This window comes from Anomaloglossus baeobatrachus, chromosome 4 (genome assembly GCF_048569485.1).
Source record: "Anomaloglossus baeobatrachus isolate aAnoBae1 chromosome 4, aAnoBae1.hap1, whole genome shotgun sequence".
NCBI lineage: Eukaryota > Metazoa > Chordata > Amphibia > Anura > Aromobatidae > Anomaloglossus > Anomaloglossus baeobatrachus.
The window spans coordinates 90,341,848-90,363,921 of record NC_134356.1 but is presented as its reverse complement, the minus strand read 5'-3'; positions in this window follow the sequence as shown (position 1 = coordinate 90,363,921).

Sequence of the window (22,074 nt, the reverse complement as noted above, 5' to 3'; positions counted from 1 at the left end):
TCTCATACACTCACACACACACACACACACCCCCGATCACATACACTCACACACACCCGATCGCATACACTCACACACTCCCGATCGCATACACTCACACACACCCGATCGCATATGTGGCGCCCTAGGACCTGGTCGCCACAGCAGCATTGCCCTCCCAAAGGGTTAATGCTGAGCCTGGAGGTAATTGGGAGATCCATTGGCCAGCAGGTTTAACACCCAACACAGTTCTCCCTCCGGCCAGCAGGGGGAGCTCTGAACCTGGAATTCCAGGGAGCCTTCCTCTACCTGACCAGAGGGAGGAAGTGCAGCCAGTCTGTAGGGAGTAGTGGAAGTGAACAGACGCAGAGTGAGCTGTCCTGTGAATCTGGGGCCTAGAGCTGGAGCAGCTTGGCCCAGAGAAGCAGGAATAGCTGAGAGGCAGCAGAGAGACTCAGACATCGGAGTCTGTGGTTGCCAGGGTATAAAATCCGTCCCTGGTAGCCGAGTCCGAAGGGCAGGAGAGCTGCAAGCCCCTGGCCCAGAAAGATCCAAGGTACAGCTGCAGCATCAGGGCCCGGTGTAGACTCCAGCGGAGAAGCACCAGAGAGAGGGTCTGCGCAGCCACCTACAGAAAGAAGGGACGTGCCATCGGTCCCAGCAGCAAAGAGGGCCATTGCTGGATTCAGAGAAGCAGGGTCCTATCATCACAAAGCAAAGTACAGGAGTAGGCCTCATACTCAGCTGGCCAGAAAGATCATCCCAAGTACTTCCAGGCCGACCGGATCCCCATCACCACCTGTAACGGTCTCCCAGGACTGGACTGTTCCCAGAGTAAAAGAGGAAAAGGTAAAGAGACTGTTGTTTGTGCCTGGTTCTTTCCTCGCCTGTCGGCCCTGCACCGTGTTAGCCACACAACACCATAGACTTTCACGGGCACCAACGGTATCCCGGGGCATCGCTCCACCTGTGGGGAGCAGTACCATCATAGCTGTCATAACATCACCCCGGAGTTCTCCCATAACAGCGGCGGCTTAATAGCCGCATACCACAGGTGGCGTCACGAACATTAACTCTAACTCATCAGCCACATATTCAACTGACACCCACCAGGGCCACGGAGCCGGGCCCAGCCACCACTGACTACCACCGGACTAGTCCGGCCCGGCACCGGGTGTCCCATAGCCCTGGGGTGGGCGAGTCAACTTTTGGCGTCACGAACAGGATTTCGTGCCCGGTCTAACCGGGTACTGTGCGCCTGAAGAATTGCGCCTTAAAGACTGTATTACTGCGTGTTTCACTGTTTGAAAACTGCCGCCGCCATTAGCCTCACTGAGCGCAGGAAGAAGGGGGGCGTGCCTGACAAAGAGCGCGAAGGGAGCGCGCCATCAGAGCAGAGCGCTGTTAACCCCGCGCGACCCAGAAGGAAATTTGAAAAGTGAACGGAGCCTGGTAAGGTTCACTAAGGGGGAGGAAGATGTCCGACGCAGAGGGAGGGCAGGTGGCTGCCATAGCCCGAGACGCCGCAGCGCCCGCCGAAGCGATCCCTGTCGCCGTCGCCCCATCCCCCGCTGTAGCGCCGGTAATGCCGATCACCATGCCGTACATACCGGGCGCAGAATGGCTGCCGCAGTATTCCGGGGAGTCCCATACCTTGAGCGACTTCAGAGAAAGCCTGCACAGCTTATTCCGGGTGTATCCGCTGACTGAGAGCCAGAAGGTGGGCATATTAATGGGACAGCTAGCCGGCGCAGCCCAGCGTGAAGTGAAGTCCTGGCCTGATACAGATAAAGGGACAGTAACCCAGATACTGGTCAAGCTAAAGAGTACTTTTGACACCCGCACCGCAGCAGAGATAAAGATGAGATTCTTTGGGTGCAAGCAGCGGCCCACAGACAGCATAAGGGACTATGCCTTAAACCTGCAGGAGGCCCTGAGAGCAGTTAAACAAGTGGATCCAGAGAGTGTACGTGAAGAAGACAAACTCCTAACTGAGCAGTTCATAGAGGGGCTCCTGTCAGATGCCCACAGGACTCAGCTGCGTATCATGGTCCTGCAGAACCCTGCTCTGGACTTTGCAAAGTTTAAGGACCAGGCCATCCGGGTACTGAGAGAATCTACACCGAATGACCCAGTGCCCCTCCGGCCTCTTGCTATCACGTACCCCGGGGTGGTGCCTGCAACACGAGCCACTGCAGGGGCTGAGGCGCAGTCCCTGGATAAGGATCCCACTGCAGAGCTCAGACAGCAGTTCCAGGAGCTGACCAAGACTGTAGCTGCCCTTGCCAAGATCGTGCAGTCCCTACAAGTGACCCCATCGCCTGCAAAAATCGAGTTGGCCTCCAGCCCAGATGACGTCCCATGGATGCGACAGAGGAGGGTTCCGCCGACCCGAGGCAGAGACACAGACCGGTATGATTCAACGGGACAACCGATCTGCCGCCGCTGCAGCCAGGCGGGCCACATTGCACGATACTGTCCTTTAAATGGGCCGAGCCTGGGGCCAGGAGCCGACCCCCAGGTGTAAGGAAGCCCGGCTCAACCCCCAGCCGCAGCAAGTATGTGGGAGGACGACCGGTCCTTCCTATTGTGCTGGATGGGATCCCTTTGAATGCCCTCCTGGATACTGGGTCCCAGGTAACGACCATCCCCTATAAACTGTACAAAAGATATTGGGCTGATTCAGACATTGACCATGGCCCAGATGATGATTTAACAATTGTGGCCAGTAATGGTCAGCCCTTACCTCAAATTGGGTATAAAGAAGTAACCATTAAAGTGGGGCGGGTGGAATTGCCATGTCAGGGGATGATAATTGTAGATATTGATCGCAAAGAATCTGACCCGCTGGTAACCATTGGTACAAATGTGATAGAAAATTGTATTGCCGAAGTGATAATTTTGTTGCAGCAGGCGTCTGAAACTGCCAGCTCCGGGCAGCAGCGTGCCCTACAGAGGGAGATCAGAGCCCTGATGAGGAGGCAGCAGGTGGAGCTGGCCGGAGGAGAAATTGGCAGTGTGAGGGTAAGTGACCCCCTACCCATTGCAATACCCCCAAGAAGTGAAATGTTGATATGGTGTCGGGCAGCAATAGGCCTCAAGGGTCAGGATTACCATGCCTTGGTAGAACCGGTGTATTCAGACAGTAGGCCTGGAGTCCTGATAGCCAGAGGGGTAGCAGACGTCCGCAAGGGGAGAGTGCCCATCCGTGTCCTGAATTGTGGGGAGGAGGAAGCCAAATTGCCCCGGTACGCCACTGTAGCAAAACTGTACACTGTCAGCAACAACACCATCAAAGCAGTGGAACCCTTGATCCCGTCCGACCAGGCGGAAGACAAGGGCTCCAAGGGGCAGCTGGAAGACTGGTGCCAAAACTTACATGTGGGCACCGACTCCACCCCCTCACACCAAAAGAATGGGGTTTACCGGGTGGTACAGGAGTACGAGCGGGTCTTCAGCAAACACCCCCTAGATTTTGGGCAGGTGAAAGGGGTTAAACATCAAATCCCCACGGGTGATCATCCTCCCGTTAAAGAGAGATACCGCCCTGTACCCCCCGCACAGTATCAGCGTGCCAAAGAAATGTTACGGGAAATGAAGGAGGCTGGGGTTATCAGAGATAGTTGTAGCCCCTGGGCAGCTCCACTAGTGCTCGTAAAGAAAAAGGATGGTACAATGAGAATGTGTGTAGATTACAGGCAAATTAACCGCATTACACATAAAGATGCTTATCCCCTACCCAGAATAGAGGAGTCACTAACAGCCTTAAAGTCAGCTAACTATTTCTCCACCTTGGATCTCACCAGTGGGTATTGGCAGGTTCCCGTGGCAGAGGCGGACAAGGAGAAGACTGCATTCACGACGCCGATGGGCCTCTGCGAGTTCAACTGCATGCCATTCGGGCTCTGCAACGCCCCAGGGACATTCCAACGGTTGATGGAGTGCTGCTTGGGCCACCACAACTTCGAAACCGTGCTGTTGTACCTGGATGACGTCATAGTCTACTCCAAGACTTATGAAGACCACCTGAAGCACTTAGCAGAAGTGTTCGAGTCTTTGTCAAAATATGGCCTGAAGATCAAGCCGTCCAAATGTCACCTCTTGAAGCCAAAGGTACAGTACCTGGGTCATGTGGTCAGCGCAGAAGGTGTGGCACCTGATCCGGAGAAAGTCACCGTAATCAAGGACTGGCCAAGACCCACCACGGTAAAGGAGGTGCGGCAGTTCCTTGGGCTGGTGGGCTACTACCGAAGGTTCATTGATGGTTTCACCAAGATAGCAGCGCCCCTTCAAGATCTCCTGGTGGGCCAGCCAAAGCAGGCTAAGAAGCAGAGCCCTCCATTTGAATGGAGCAGCCAACTAGAAACCTCCTTTGTCCAGCTGAAAGGGGCTCTCACGGGAGAAGAAATTCTGGCCTACCCTGACTACAGCCAGCCGTTTGTACTGTATACAGACGCCAGCAACGTGGGCCTGGGAGCCGTTTTGTCCCAGGTGCAGGGAGGCAGGGAGAAGGTGATAGCGTACGCCAGTAGGAAGCTTCGGCCCACAGAAAGGAATCCAGAAAATTACAGTTCCTTCAAGCTGGAGTTCCTCGCTATTGTTTGGGCAGTGACTGAACGCTTCAAACACTATCTGGCGTCGGCCAAGTTCACCATCTTCACGGACAACAATCCGTTGACACACCTGGCAACAGCCAAGTTAGGGGCGTTGGAACAGCGATGGATGGCCCGGCTGTCTAACTTTGACTTTACCATCAAGTACCGGGCTGGCAAGAAGAATAACAATGCTGATGCGCTGTCCAGAATGCCTCACTTACCCGAATCTGGAGAAGACCTGGATGAACTCGAAGAGATAGAGTTACCGGCTTTCCATCATCAGGGCGTTTCCCAGTGTGAGCATGCTGTGGGAGTGAAGCGCTCGAGCCAACACGAGGTCCCGGTTAACCCATTACTCCACCATAATTGGGAAGAGACACAGAACGGTGACCCGGCGGTGCGATTGGTCAAAGAAAAGCTAGCACAAGCTGAGACTCATCTTGGTCCAGATGCTCCAGAAGAAGCCCAGCAGTTGTGGAAAGAGAGGGGACGACTGTTCACCTACCAAGGCAAGCTCTGCAAGAGACACGTCAACTGGCGAACAAATGAACTTGTCTGGCAGATCGTGGTTCCGCAGAGGGATGCTCCAATGGTCCTAGCAGCTTATCATGATAACGCAGGCCACTTTGGGTGGAAGAAGTTGGAGGCCCTACTCCGTGATCGGTTCTATTGGGTGCACATGAGAAAGGTGATCGAGAAGTGGTGCCGAGACTGTGGCCCGTGTAACCTGAGGCGGAAGGATGATGCCAGCCAAAGGTCTCCCCTACAGCCAATTGTTACGAAGCAGCCCCTGGAGTTGGTGGCCCTGGACCACGTGAAGTTAACACCAAGCCGGTCAGGCTATGTGTACGCCCTCACAATTGTGGACCATTACTCTCGTTTCCTGGTAGTAGTGCCTGTGAAGGACCAGACAGCCAGAACAGCAGCTAAAGCGTTCCAGGCATCCTTTTGCCGGCCTCACGGTTATCCGGAAAGGGTACTGACCGATCAAGGCCCTGCGTTCGAGGCGGAGGTGTTCCAAGAGTTTTGTAACATGTACGGTTGTAAGAAAATCAGAACAACACCGTACCACCCCCAAACCAATGGACTGTGCGAGAAAATGAACCATGTGGTTATTGATATGCTGAAGACTCTACCTCTGGAAGAAAGGAACCAATGGCCAGAGAAGCTGCCAGATCTGGTCGACCTGTACAACCATATCCCAGTAAATTCGACCAACTGCAGCCCCGCTTACCTGATGCGAGCCAGACCTGGCAGGTTGCCTGTAGACTTTGAGATGGGGACTGTGTCGCCTGAGGCGGTTCAAGAAATAGAGGATTGGGATACAGAACGGCAGCAGCAGTACCGTAAGGTCCAGGAATGCGTAGAGAGGAGCCTGTCTCAAGCCAGAACAAGACAAGAGCAGCAGTACAATCAAACGGCCCCAGCAACTCCCTTAGCACCTGGAGAACAAGTCCTCAAGAAGAAGCGGAGGACGCATAAATTGGATGATCAGTGGGAGAACGAGCCCTACACCATTATCCCCTCCAACTTTGACAACAGTAAGGTGTGCCTCATAAGCAAGGACGAAGGCAAGACTTGTCAAGCAATATCCAGAGACCGCCTGAAGACGTGCCCTGAGCGGTGCAAAGTTCAAAGGGAAGTGGAGGAAGTTCGAGAAGAAGGGGAAGAGATGATACAAACGATCCTCGGCAAATTCCCCAAGACTTGGACCCGCATAAATGGTGCCGTAGTGGTACCGGTCCTGACGTTCCCACAGTTGGTCGAGCCAGAAACAGAACAGGTTCCGGATCCACCCAAAGAACCGTCCGCCCCGACACACGGTGACACGCCAGCAGTGGAACAGGAGGATCAACCCCCTGTCAGTGGTGAACCTGTCATACCCTTGGCGACTCCTAGACCACATAGGCAATCATCATGCATACCTATTGGGGTTAGGCCTACCGGTAGTGCTGAGATAGGAGACACACTAAGTAGTCAGGGACAAACACCAGAGCTACGCAGGTCTCAACGCAGCACTCGGGGACAACCCCCTCTAAGGTATAGGGAATCAACTATATAAAGAAAGAGTATTTATTAGAATGTAAATAGTTATGTGAAAAGTCTGTAATGTCGTGTACAAAATGTTTTTTTTTTTGTGATTGCGAAAATGGACAATTGGGCCACTGGACTATGGGTGGCCAACACCTAAATTGTTTATAGTTAGCACCAGTGTGCTCAACACCCCTGAAGAAAAACCCGTCCGGCGTGCATAGAGTGGGGTCATCAATGCTCTGACGCACGCCCAGAGCCTACGTTGGGGGTTTGATCGCGGCGGGTCCCCCATGGAGCAGTGTAATGGACACCCGGCAGGGAGCCACACTGGACTCTTATAGTACTGTCTGAAGTTGTAACGTTAAAAATAATGTGCCTCCCATATTGGGATGAAATGTATGACATGTTATGTTTTGTTTCCACAGTCCGGGAGTACTGAATTTAACTAAGGGGGAGTGTGGCGCCCTAGGACCTGGTCGCCACAGCAGCATTGCCCTCCCAAAGGGTTAATGCTGAGCCTGGAGGTAATTGGGAGATCCATTGGCCAGCAGGTTTAACACCCAACACAGTTCTCCCTCCGGCCAGCAGGGGGAGCTCTGAACCTGGAATTCCAGGGAGCCTTCCTCTACCTGACCAGAGGGAGGAAGTGCAGCCAGTCTGTAGGGAGTAGTGGAAGTGAACAGACGCAGAGTGAGCTGTCCTGTGAATCTGGGGCCTAGAGCTGGAGCAGCTTGGCCCAGAGAAGCAGGAATAGCTGAGAGGCAGCAGAGAGACTCAGACATCGGAGTCTGTGGTTGCCAGGGTATAAAATCCGTCCCTGGTAGCCGAGTCCGAAGGGCAGGAGAGCTGCAAGCCCCTGGCCCAGAAAGATCCAAGGTACAGCTGCAGCATCAGGGCCCGGTGTAGACTCCAGCGGAGAAGCACCAGAGAGAGGGTCTGCGCAGCCACCTACAGAAAGAAGGGACGTGCCATCGGTCCCAGCAGCAAAGAGGGCCATTGCTGGATTCAGAGAAGCAGGGTCCTATCATCACAAAGCAAAGTACAGGAGTAGGCCTCATACTCAGCTGGCCAGAAAGATCATCCCAAGTACTTCCAGGCCGACCGGATCCCCATCACCACCTGTAACGGTCTCCCAGGACTGGACTGTTCCCAGAGTAAAAGAGGAAAAGGTAAAGAGACTGTTGTTTGTGCCTGGTTCTTTCCTCGCCTGTCGGCCCTGCACCGTGTTAGCCACACAACACCATAGACTTTCACGGGCACCAACGGTATCCCGGGGCATCGCTCCACCTGTGGGGAGCAGTACCATCATAGCTGTCATAACATCACCCCGGAGTTCTCCCATAACAGCGGCGGCTTAATAGCCGCATACCACAGGTGGCGTCACGAACATTAACTCTAACTCATCAGCCACATATTCAACTGACACCCACCAGGGCCACGGAGCCGGGCCCAGCCACCACTGACTACCACCGGACTAGTCCGGCCCGGCACCGGGTGTCCCATAGCCCTGGGGTGGGCGAGTCACATACACTCACGCACACATTGACGATATTACACATACGCGCTCGCACTCACAATATCCGGAGATACCACATGCTTCTGGCCATGTGATCCTCCGGCAGGTCCTGGAAGCTCACAGCACAGTATCGCCGCCGAGAAGCAAGCGATATCCCAGGATGTTGTGAGTGTGTGGATGCGATGTGATGTGTGTGTGAGGTGTGTGTGATCTGATGTGTGTGTGTGTATGTGTGTGTGTGTGCTGTTATGTGTGTGCGTGTGTGTATGTTCAGCCGCTGCAGGACCTTGATGCGCTGGTAACTATGCTACCATGGTTACCAGCGTATCTCGTCCCCCGCTCGCACGGGAGCCCACACCAGCATACGCCGGCCAGCCCCAGCAATGCGAGGGTATGTGTCGGCTGGTTTGGCGGCGTACGCTGATGTGGGCTCCCGGGGGTACAGTACTCACCTGGGAGTCGTGGATCCATGACCGTGTCGGTTCGGGGAATGCGTGGGGGGCGGGGCCAGAGCTAGCGTGCATTGCGTGAGGGGGGCGGGGCGTGGCCGAGTTGCCAATGCCTGCAGGGTGCCGAGGCGAGAGGCCAATCTGTGGGGGGGGCGGAGCCTGGGCGAGCGGCCGGCCAATCCGTGTGGGGGCGCAGCCTGGGCGAGTGGCCAATCCGTGCGGGGGGCGGGGCCATGGCGAGCCCAGCGGCCAATCAGCTTTGTGTCACCGTAAGGACACAATTTTGGAGCAAGACAGACAGACAGACAGACAGACAGACAGATAGACAGACAGACAGACAGACAGAATAAGGCAATTATATATATAGATAAACCTACAATGGAGCCTCTTACACAGCAGATTACACAGGACACAGCTCCATTGTACAGAGCAGCGTCTCTGTGTCCTATATTCTGGAGGGAGAGGAAAAGAGATTTTTTTTTTCTTTTAATAAAATTACTAAAAATAACAAAAAAAATAGAATAATGTAATTTCATTACACTTTTTTCTAAAATAATAAACATCACAAATCAGCAAATAACATGGCCATATTTGGTGTCCCTGTAATCGTAACGACACGAAACAACGCAGTGATCAGATTATTTCTGGGGATCGGTAAATGGTGGGAAAAAATGGCGCAATTTATTATTTTTCTTTATTAAAACCCATAAAAAATGTAATAAAAATGTATCACTGAGGCCATGTTCACACGTATCAGAAATGCTGCATTTTTTCTGCAGGTGTCCGCGCCACGAGCGCAATAACAATCTCCTCTGATTATTGCGTGTCTGCGGTATTTTTTATGCATTGTCGCCCTATTTGATACATGTTTGTTGCAGATGTGAATCCTGAAGCTTATAAAGAAAAAAAAACACCAAAACCGCACAGATCAGCGGCGTCTTTACACGCACCAGGAGCGGAGATTTCATGACGTCTCATCCACATTGCTTGGACAATTAGTCCATATTCACATGTAGTGTAAATGCTGCATTTTTTTCTGCTGTTTTTTTGCACATTTATTCTGCTGTGTTTAATTGTCCAAGTAAAGTGGATTCCATGAAAAGACGCCGCTGAACGCTGCGGTTTTGGTTTTTTTTTCTCTGGAGGTTTCTATGTGGAGCTTAAAAAAATGCAGGAAAAAGCTTCTCTGTACAATAAAAAGACTTAAAAACGCAGATTCACATCTGAACAAAAACACATTAAATAATGGAGAAAAGGCAGAAAATGGAACAATCAGAGAAGATTGTTATTGTGTAGTTTGGTGCAGACAGCGGCATAAACAAAAAGAAACAGAATTTATACAACATGTGAACACGGATTTATAGGCACAAATAAGCAACATGTCATATAGTGACACAGAAATATAAGAAAATTCTGGCTGCTAGGACTATTAACGAACAGTTTGGGGAATCTGCTGAATGACCCTTACTGACGAAGGGGTGTGGCTAGGGGCGGTCACATTTTGCCGCGGCGCGCTTCGCGCGCAGCTTAATTTGTCCCTCTTTCCTTTCTTCAAATGTTGGGAGGTATGCTTCTCATTCAAAGAGTTTTCTTTATTTTCATGACTCTCAAAATTGTAGATTCACATTGATGACATCAAAACTATGAATTAACACATGTGGAATGAAATACTTAAAAATGTGTGAAACAACTGAAAATATGTCTTACATTCTAGGTTCTTTAAAGTAGCCACCTTTTGCTTTCATTACTGCTTTGCACACTCTTGGCATTCTCTTGATGAGCTTCAAGAGGTAGTCACCACAAATGGTTTTCCAACAGTCTTGAAGGAGTTCCCAGAGATGCTTAGCACTTGTTGCCACTTTTGCCTTCACTCTGTGGTCCAGCTCACCCCAAACCATCTCGATTTGGTTCAGGTCTGGTGACTGTGGAGGTCATCTGGCGTAGCACCCCATCACTCTCCTTCTTAGTCAAATAGCCCTTACACAGCCTGGAGGTGTGTTTGGGGTCATTGTTCTGTTGAAAAATAAATGATGCTCCAACTAAACGTAGCATGTCGCTGCAAGATGCTGTGGTAGGCATGCTGGTTCATTATGCCTTCAATTTTGAATAAATCCCCAACAGTGTCACCAGCAAAGCACCCCCCCACCATCACACCTCCTCCTCCATGCTTCACGGTGGGAACCAGCCATGTAGAGTCCATCCGTTCATCTTTTCTACAAAGACACGGTGGTTGGATCCAAAGATCTCAAATTTGGACTCATCAGACCAAAGCACAGATTTACACTGGTCTAATGTCCATCGCTTGTGTTCTTTAGCACAAACATGTCTCTTCTGCTTGTTGCCTGTCCTTAGGAGTGGTTTCCTAGGTGTGTCCAAACTTTTGGTCTGTACTGTATAGATACACGTATATACATTAATATATACATGTATATTATTTTTATACGGTGTGTGTGTGTGTGTATATATATATTGCTGGAAAGTCACCTGCAGTTAAATAGCAGGCACGCTTTAAATACATTGGCATATGCTATGGCATCTATTAGTATACCTTAAAGAAAATCTGTCAGCAGGCTTTTGCTATGTAAGCTGAAGCCAGTATGCTGCAAGTGTTAACACAGAAAGTTCAGGCATGCAATGATATTCAGTGTCTATGGTATTGACTAAAATAGACAAAAAGAGGGTAAGTACCTGGTGGTAGGTGGAAACAAGCTGCTGTATTGTCTCTCATACCCACCATAGAAAACATAGATGGATTAATGTTGTTCATTCCCTGTTTGGTACACAGAAAAAACAGCAGGAGATTGGAGGAAATTATACAGTAATGACTGGGCTCCCAACTATTTTTGATAACCAGCGAAGGTAAAGCAGATAACTGAGGGCTGCAACCCTCAGCTGTTAGCTTTACCTTCGCTGGTTATCAAAAATAGACGGGATCCCACACCATTTTTTTTAATTATTTAAATAAATGTCCCTTTTAGATATCTACCCCAAGTTATTTGATCATGATTTTGTCAAATTTTACACTCTGTTGAAGTTTTGGGGAAATTATTAGACCTTGTGGACTATGGATACTCGATTAAAGAAATGTCATGCTGTATGGTTGATATTTTGGTCGCGATTTGTAAACTCAGATTCATATTCTGAATTTCTACAGTATATAACATTCCAGTTTTCCCAAATTTCATAGTCTGTTAGATTTCAAATTAAAGTGATTGACCACAATTAGAGATGAGAGGACCTGTGGAAGTTTGGTTCGGCTGCTTCAGCTGGGCTTTAGATGAAGTTCATTTTGGGACCCGGATTTCACCTGAACCCCATTGGAAGTCACTATTTGGGCAGTTCAGGTCTATGCCCACATGCAGCCAGCTGTAGGGAGAGCACTTCTAGGGGAGGGTGGTCGGGTTTTTCCTTTTCTTTTTTTTTTGGTACACACTACATCTGATAACTCTGATGTTACCCCCAGTGTGAGCCGTTCATACAGTGTAAGCGGCTTACACGGAGTTGAGCACCGAGGCTAGCCGAGCACAGCGATGCTCTCTTAGGTGGTTGGATATGTAAAGCACCAGAGCTCTGAACCCAAACTACTGGTATGTTGTTTTTGTAAAGTCAGTGTTTGATACAAACACTGCACACCGGACTTTGGGTTCGCGCATCTCTATCCAGAATTAGAGATGAGCGAACCCGTGGAAGTTCGGTTCGGCGGGATCAGCCGCACTATAGGTAAAGTTCAGTTTGGGACCCGGAGTTGACGTGAACCTAATGGAGGTCACTAATTGGGCATTTCGGGTCTCCACTGGCTCAGTCTTTATTGATTGGCTGTGGTGATAACATATCTGCTACAGTGTACGTCACCACTGCAGCCAATTACTAAGCTCAGCAGCTTTGTCACATAGATGGCATGAGCTGCTACGCTCAGTGATTGGTTGCAGCCATAATATGCACACTGTCCAGCATAAAAAAATGGGCAGCTGTATATGAACTAAAATAACAAAATACTTCAACACCATTCACCGGTTAAATCGCTTCGCCGACACATAGGCTCATATGGGTAACTCAAAACCAAACAAATAATCCGGAGCAAAAGTTGGTATACATAAAACATATAGGAGCATATTCACACTGTAGCCATTTAACAGACAAAGCCTGTGAGTACCTGTCAGTCTCTGTTTTATTTCAGCAACATACATCCCATTACTTACCACAGCAGTGGTGTGCTGTAAATACTGGCATCACAATGGCTGCTAGTGGATACTTGCCAACAGTTATGCTATTACTGGGACAGTTATGATTATGGAAAATTGAGCACAAGGGATTAGTCCTATTTATGTGGAAGATGCTCTGGGTGATAGTGTGATGATAAAATGATAGTGATTGCCTGCAGTGTCTCAATGCTGTTGATTGACATGTTACCACTATTGCAGTGTATACAGGGACTGACAGGGGACCATGGATTTATCAGGGCTGGATGGGAAATTTAACAGATGAATGTTCAGCTGCACAAATTGGAAAAACAAACAAACTGGACAACCCCTTTATGTGTATGTCCGACAATTATCAAACAATTAGTTTATAGTTGGCTACATCAGGAAATATTTCTAATTGGAGGTATTCGCTAATATTATTACACCTACTACATATTGTAATAGGATCTTGGAGATGGGAATACCCCTTTAACCTCTTCACAACATCTGGCGTACTGGGTACATCATGGATCGTGTCAGGTTAACCCCTACCTGCTGCCACCAGCAGCGATCACTACACATATCAGCTGATTTGAACAGCTGACATGTGTGGCTATCAGGCATGAGTGACCACGTGGATCCGATGGTTGCCATGGTAGCACAGGCTCATGTAATGACTCCTTTAGATATCACGAGTCAGTTCCTCTTACAGCCGGCAGAGGACTGAGTGTCAGAGGAGAGCTGCTCTGATCTACAAGAATGAGTGATCAGACTGCTGATCCTTTTAGTCCCCTATGGGGCCTAGTAAAATTAAAAAAAAAAAGTAAAAAAAAAAGTTTTACAAAATTAAAAAAAAAATAAAAAACCTAAAAGTTCAAATCTACCCCCATTCACCCCATTGAAAATTAAAGGGTTAAAAAAATAAGAAATATACACATATTCGGTATTGTCACGTTCAGAAATGCCCGATCTATCAAAATATAAAATCAATTAATCTGATCAGTAAATGGTGTATCGGCAAAAAATATCCAAACTTACGTTTTTTGGTTGCCGCAAATTTTGCACATAATGCGATAACTGGCAATCAAAACGTAGCATCTGACAAAAATGGTACAATTAAAAATGTCAGCTCAAGGTGCACAAATAAGCTGTCACTGAGCCATAAATCCTCAAAAATGAGAATGCTATGGATCACCGAAAATGGTGCAAAAAGTGCGCAATTTTCATAGGACAAACTTCTGAATTTTTTATCCCCTTAGATAAAAGTAAACCTATACATGTTTGGTGTCTAGGAATGCATACCGACCTGATGCATCACACCGATATATCAGTTTTACCATATAGAGAACACAGTGAATAAAATATCTCAAAACAATCATGCAATTGCTTGTTTTTACAATTATTTGGCACTTTTTTTCGCTGTTTTCCACTACACTATAAGGTAAAACTTATGGTTTCATTTAAAAGTAGAACTAGTTCTGCAAAAAACAAGGCCTCATATGGCAAGATTGACAGAAAAAAGTTACGGATCTTGCTGACCCTAAAGAATCCGAAGACTCAGTAGCAAAGAGAGAGCCGGGGATAGAACCAGAGACTCCATCCCCACAGGGTTCACTCTACCGTCAGGTGGACAGAGGTGGACAAACCACAACCCAGGGACCCCCAGTGTTCCATACCACGGGGACCCACTTACCAAAGACAGTTGCAGGGGAAGAAGGTACAAGAGAACCAGACTGGCACTGGGACGGGACCTGGAGGCGAAACCAGCCGGCCTCAGGAAACCAGTTAACACCAAAAAAGTGAGTAAACCAGTTGCACTCAATACCTGTCTGGACTCCTTCTCCGACGTCTACACCCCGCTGGGGTAGTACCCTACTTGCGAAGAGCCCAAGTCATCAAAGCTGCACACTCCATCAGCCCCAGCAAAACCTGCAGCGGCGGCTCCCTACACTTAGCAACATCACCGCAAGTGGCGTCATAAATAACTATTCACAAATCCCCTGTAAATATGCCCCATTACAAAAAGGGCCCAGGGCACGGAACCGGGAACGGCCACCACCGTGACATTTCCAATAGAGACACTTCCCGGAACCGAGTACCCTATATTCCTGGGTGCTGCATAAGCATTTTTTTTCTGGGGGATTTTGTTGCAGTTTTGATGGAGTTTTTTTTAGCTATTGCCAGGAGTTGATCCAAAGGTAGTATAAAGTATAAAAAGGCACTTATACTTCTCCTTTCTGCTGGATTTACCTGAGTCTGGTAGAAAAATCTACATGAATAACTGCAAGTTGTCTCCAGCCCTACAGAGATCTGATCCCATTGTGCTGTGCAGTTCTATCTGCTGCCTATGGCTAAGTTCACACACTGCGTTTTTTTGACGCTGCGTTATTGTGCGTTTGTTGCGGCAAAAAATGCACAAAAACGCACCCGCGGCAAAAAACGCATGCGTTTTTACCGCGTTTTAGTGCGTGTTTTGCTGTGTTTTTGCTCACTGCATTTTTATGCGTTTTTTTATCAGTGAACAATGCCATTAAAGATTGTTGAAAAAAGAAAAAAGGTCTGATGTCATTTCCTTCTTCAATATGTTCTTATTCTCCACTAGTGCAGGAGAGCAGACAGCTGGAGAACTACAAGGCTCAGCATGCTCCATCCAGGACTGTATGCTGGAGGGAGAGGCAGGTGGAGCAGAACTACAAGGCTCATCATGCTCCATCCACTTGTATATGCAGGAGAGCAGACATCAGCTGCAGAACTACAAGGCTCAGCATACTCCATCCAGGAGTTTTTTGCCGCCCCCAAAAAATGACGTGGGCTTCGCCATATTTTTGTATGCTAGCCAGGTACAGCAGGCAGTTACGGGCTGCCCCCAACCCCCAGCTGCCTATTTGTACCCGGCTGCGAACCAAAAATATAGGGAAGCCCTTTTTTTTCATTATTTCATGAATTTCATGAAATAATTAAAAAAAAAATGACATGGGCTTCGCCCAAATTTTGAGTCCAGCCAGGTACAACTAGGCAGCTGGGGATTGGAATCCGTAATGCAGGGAGCCCAAGCTTTCTGGCCACCCCCACTGCGAATTGCAGTCCACAGCCACCCCAGAAAATGGCGCTTACATAGAAGCGCCATCTTCTGGCGCTGTACCCAACTCTTCTCCATCTGCCCTGGTGACGGGTGGCTCGCTGGGTAATAATGGGGTTAGGGCTAGCTGTATATTATCAGCTGACCCTAAGCCTGAAATTCATGGTGTCACACCAATATTAGACATGGCCACCATGAATTTCTAGTAAAGATTAAAAAAAACACAACACACAGAAAAATATTTTATTAGAAATAAAACTCAACACAATTAGTGACTCCATCTTTATTGAAATAAAGAACCCCCCCGCCGCAGTAATCCTGGGTCAAGGGTCCCGCGCCGTCCAATCCGGATCCAATATCATCTGATAGGTTTGCTGGAAGGCAAAGCGATCAGATAATGTGTCAGGTTCAAGGGGCTGTATCACATGAAACAGCAGCTGACTGTATAAAAACCATTTATACAATCAGCTGATGCATCGGTGCAAAAAAAAAAAAACCTACACACGTCCGTGCTGACTCCTCTCCGACAGCATCAGGAGCTGATGAAGTCTCCTGATGGCATCAGCTGATAGTCGGCTGCGGTAAAAAGCCGGCGTCACCGCGAGACTTACGATCAGGTGACTGCATCAGGTGATCCACCGTCAGGTCCTGCAGGCATCGGACGTGCCTGGGGAGACTGCTCACAGCCGGAGCGGGGGTGGCGGTACCGGGAGAGGAGCTGGGAGCGGACATGGCACTGGGAGGCTGCAGACAGGTGAGTATGACTTTTTTTTTCTACTGTCACTTTTGGTTTTGCAGCCGCTTCCATCTCTCGTCCAGACATGGCACCGCACGGGAGCTGACATGGCGCTGGACGAGAGATTAAAGCAGTTGTGACGGTACCGGGAGGATTCACGCTTCTGTTGTTTACTGACAGAAGGAATCCTCTTCCTGTACATGTCACTTTACTACCCACCCCTTCCGTTCTGGTCATAGAAACGCACCAAAATGCAGCTATAATAACAATTTGCGTTTCTCATTGCGTTTTTCACCATCCCATTGCACTCAATGGATGAAAAACATGGTGAAAAACGCGGAAATAATTGACATGCTACATATTTGTGGGCACCACAAAAACGCAACTGAAAAAAAACGCTGTGTGCAGACAGCAAAAATGAAAACTCATAGACTTTGCTGGGGAAGCAAAGTCATGCAGTTTTCTGAGCAAAAACGCACCCGAAAAACGTGCAAAAAACTCCGCGAAAAACGCACTGTGTGAACTTACCCTAAGACATAAGAGTGACAAGGGGCTGTGCCCAATGGCCAGTCAGACAACTGGGAAAGGCTATTAAAGGAGTAGTCTGTAAGGAGCTATGTGCGTTCTGACTGAAAAATTTGAATGTAGACAGGAGAGTAAAGCTACAGACAGGACAGAGTTAAGACCGCTTTACAAGCTGTGATCTCGCTAGCGAGATCGCTAGCGTGCGTACCCGCCCCCATCGGTTTTGCGTCATGGGCAAATCGCTCCCCGTGGCGCACAGCCGCACAACATCTCTCGAACCCGTCACACATACTTACCTGCCTAGCGATGCCGCTGTTGCCGGCGAACCGCCTCCTTTCTAAGGGTGCGGTTCGTTCAGCGTCACAGCGACGTCACTAAGTGGGCGCCCAATAGAAGCGGAGGGGCGGAGATGAGCGGGACGAACATCCCGCCCACCTCCTTCCTCATTGCGGGGGGCCGCAGGTAAGGTGAGTTTCCTCGTTCCTGCGGTGTCACACATAGCGATGTGTGCTGCCGCAGGAACGACGAACTACATCGTACCTGCATCAGCAACAATATTTGGGAATGGAAGAGCGTGTCAACGAGCAACGATAAGATGAGTATTTTTGCTCGTTAGCGGTCGCTCGAAACGTTTCACACGCAACAACATCGCTAACGAGGCCGGATGTGCGTCACGAATTCCATGACACCAACGACATCGCTTTAGCGCTGTCGCTATGTGTAAAGCGGCCTTAAATCACAGGACTGCACATATTAGCAATGCGGCCCGGGATGTGGAAGAGCTTCCAAATTCTGGACACAACATTATCACACCCATTGAACAGAGTCTTCACACAAACCTCAAACATCCTCGCTCTCCCAAGCACAATGATAATGCTGAAAACATCATTACAAATCTGTTGTGATTTATTCACAAGTGCTGTCCTACCTCAATATGGTCAAATTATAATAGCATGTTCTCAGTACAATGGTATGGGGCTGTCTGATGCACCACCAGGCCAGAGGGGGACAGTAAGCGATGAGGGGATTTGTACAATGCTGTCCTTACAAAGGAGACCTGACAGAGCTTAGACAGCACCGAGTCCTGGCATGAAACTCCACATGTTCTCAGCCACTTGCGGCGTTGCGGCTATGTAGATGGAGCCGCGTCTTTACAATGTCCACTACTGGGGCTGGTATTAATGGCAGGCTTGATGTTAGACCCTCCGCAAGCAGGGCTGGGCCCCAGAGGGCAGGTGTAATGGCGGGTGTTTGAAGAAGGTAGTCCACACAAGGGATTCAGTGCAACTGGTTCTTTACTCACTTTCTGGTGGTAACTGGTCACCCAAGGCCAGCTGGTTTCACCTTCAGGTCCCCTTTGTCCCAGTGCAAGTGTAGTAATCTCGTACCTTCTTCCCCTGCACCTGTCTCTGGTTGGTGGGTCCCCGTGGCATAGATCAACTGGGGGTCCCCGTCCAGTGGTTTTTCCACTGCTGTCCGTATGATGGTAGCGTGAACCCTGTGGGGTTGGAGTCTCTGGTCCTGTCCCCGACTCTCTTTGCTACTGAGTCTCGGATTTTTAGGGTCAGCGAGGTCCTTGATGGTCCCCTCGCTGTGCAGGTGTTATCAGGCCTGCCACAAGCTTCTGCCTGACCTAGGGTCCTGTACCCTGTTGGTGCGTAGTTCCGGGAGTACTCCACCGGCAACTACCCTCCTGGGCACCAGGTTACTGTCAACTCCTAGTCAGTGCGTCTCTCCTCATGTCCACCTTCACTCTCTCCTCTCACTACTCCGACTGACTACTGTCCACTGTCTGCCCCTCCCACCTGGTCAACTAGTGGACTGGACTGGCTCCACCTCTAGGCGGCCATCCATTGGTCTGACCCTAGCTTTGCACCATTGTATGGGGGATTGTTGGGGAAAACTGGGATTACCTGGAGTGTTTATGTGTTACCGGCCCTGATCTTCCGGGGCCCTAGGATGTAGGCCCTATATCCCGGTGAGGATGCAGAACCTTGTAGCTCCCTGATGGCTTCAGGGGTGCTACACTGTCCTTACAAAGGAGGCCTGACAGCTCAGACAGCACAGAGTCCTGGCATGAAGCTCAGCATGTTCTCAGTATAACCGTACAGGGCTCCTGCCGCAACACCAGGCCAGAGTGGGACAATAGGTGATTGATGAGGGGATTTGTACAATGCTGTCCTTAGAACTGAGGCCTGACAGAGCTCTGACCGCACCGATTCCTGGCATGAAGCTCCACATCTTCTCAGTATAACCATACATGGCTCCTGCCGCACCACCAGGCCAGAGTGGGACAATGAGCGATGAGGGGATTTGTACTATGCTGTTCTTACAAAGGACGCCTGACAGAGCTCAGACAGCACCGAGTCCCAGCATAAGTTCAGAATTAGAGTTGAGCGTGTTGCTAATAATCCGGGTCCGGCGGATCCGTCGCGGGTGGCCCCAGAAGTCCGGATCCGATCCGGAATCCGGCCCAATGTAAGTCAATGGGGAGCGGATCCGGGACGAGAGAGAGAGAGAGAGAGAGAAAAAAAACAACAACAACCGAACCCGGAACTGGATCCTGCAGCCGGATTCCCGGGTCCAGGTCGGACCCGGATCGGACCCTGAAACCGCGCGGATCCGGACTTTTACAGTTCGGATCTGCTCAACACTACTCAGAATGTTTTCAGTATAACCATATGGGGCTGCCTGTCGCACCAACAGGGTCCAGAGTGGGACAATGGGTGACTAGGACATTTGTACAATGCTGTCTTTACAGAGGAGGCCAGATAGAGCTCAGACAGCACCGAGTACCAGCATGAAGCTCTGCATGTTCTCAGTATAATCTTATAGGGCTGCATGCCACACTACCAGGGGCCAAAGTGGGACAATGGGTGATAAGGGGAATTGTACAATGTTGTCTTTACAAAATGTCTGACTGCTCAAACAGCACCGAGTCCCAGCATGAAGCTCAACATGTTCTCACTATACCCCTATGGGACTGCCTGCTGCACCACCAGGCCAGAGTGGGACAATAGGCTATGAGGGGATTTGTACAATGCTGTCCTTACAAAGGAGGCCTGACAGCTCACACCCAGTCCCAGCATGAAGCTCAGCATGTTTCTTCATGTACACTAAGCAGGCAGCAGAGAAGTTTCCACCCAGCTCTGCTCCCCCTCCCCCTCTAGTGCATTTATGCTGGAAAACTTTCTCAGGATTTGTGCTTCGTTACTCCTAGTTTTATCTTACAAATTACTGATGCAAAAATACTCATCAAAATGTGAAAATGGCCTGAATCTCTCTTTTTATCGGATTATAAAATCTACTTGAAGTATGAAAAATAAGTGTTATACTAACTAGATGCACAAATATTAGGTTCATAATGAATGTCACCCTCACTCTAAGGATAAGCATACACGGCAAGTATAACGGAGTGCGTGGAATGCGATAAATAAAATCTCAATCCACTCGGACCCATGTTACTCTATGGGAAAGCTCCAATGAGCAATTTTTTTTTCTGAGCCCTAATGGGACCGAGAAAGCAATCGCAGTATGCTGTGGGTGGATTCCAATTCGTTTTCACTTGCACCCATACAAGTCTACGGGGCGAGAGAAACATCGCAGTGCACTTGCATTACACCGGAGTGCCGTGCGATATACGCATCAGCTGATAATGGAGGAGATAGGGAGATTACTCCCTCCCTCTCCTCCGCTGCTCCCGCCCTCTCCTCTGTAGCTGCAGGATGGGGTCATAGTGCCATGACACTCGGCTTACACGCCAGCAGAGCGGGAGCCGAGTGTCAGGCGATGCACTCGCAGTAATGCTTGTGTGTTCTTAAGGGACATTTACACACTGCGACATCGCTAACAATATATCGTCGGGGGCACAGTGTTTCCGGCGTCGTTAGCGACATCGCAGCGTGTAACACCTATGTGCGACCTTAAACGATCGCAGAAGAGGCAAAAATCGTTGGTCTGTGATATGTCATTCATTTACCAAAAATTGTTGTCTGGTCAGTAGCGAGGTTGTTTGTTGTTCCTGAGGCAGCACAAATCGCTATTTGTGACACCGCAGAAACGAGGAACAACCTCGTACCTGGGGCCGCCCGCAATGAGGAAGGAATGAGGTGGGCGGGATATTCCGCCCGCTCATCTCCGCCCCTCCGCTTCTATTGGAGGGTTGGTTACCCGATATTTTACCTTAGTTACCAAGCGCAGCATGCTTCCACGTGTAGCGACGCTCCAGCGATCCCTGCCAGGTCAGGTTGCTGGTGGGATCGCTGGAGCGTCGCTTAGTGTGACATCTCACCAGCGACCTCCTAGCAACTTACCAGCGATCCCTATCAGGTTGTATCGTTGTTGGGATTGCTGGTAAGTTGTTTAGTGTGACTGGGCCTTTAGTGTGATCTGATTTTCTTGGACTAGAGAATTTGAGCACATTTTAAGGGGAAGATGGAGAATAACATCTCTCCATCTTCTCCATTGTGTGAATCAGACTACACTCGGATATCATTAGATTGCAGTTGTACCACCCCCGTACCAGCAGCCAGGCTGCTTGGATCTGGATCCGCGGTGGCTCGAGGGGTCTCCGGACCCAGAGGTCGTGCGGCCACTCGAATAAAAAGGGGGTTGGGAAGTATTTACACGGGGCTGTTTGGTTAAAGTTCTTGACGCCACCCGTGGTGCGTGGTAAGATGGAGTACCACCACTGCGATTGCGAGTCCCCGGAGGCGATGGTGTGGGCAGCTAGGTGTTCAACCCCTCCACGGGGAGGGGGAATGCCCCGGGGCTTGGTGTTGGTGACGGGGAGGTGCCGTTGGGACGGTAAGGGTCACTTGTGTACTCACTCAGTCCAATAACGCAGACACCGTAAGCCAAAGTTCTGGACATCGCTGCCGCTGAGAGGCAGCACACCTGGATCCCATGCCCGTTGGTGTTGCCTGTTAGTATGTGACCTTTGCCTTGGCACCTAGTCTTCTGGTTGGTCCCTCTAGTATA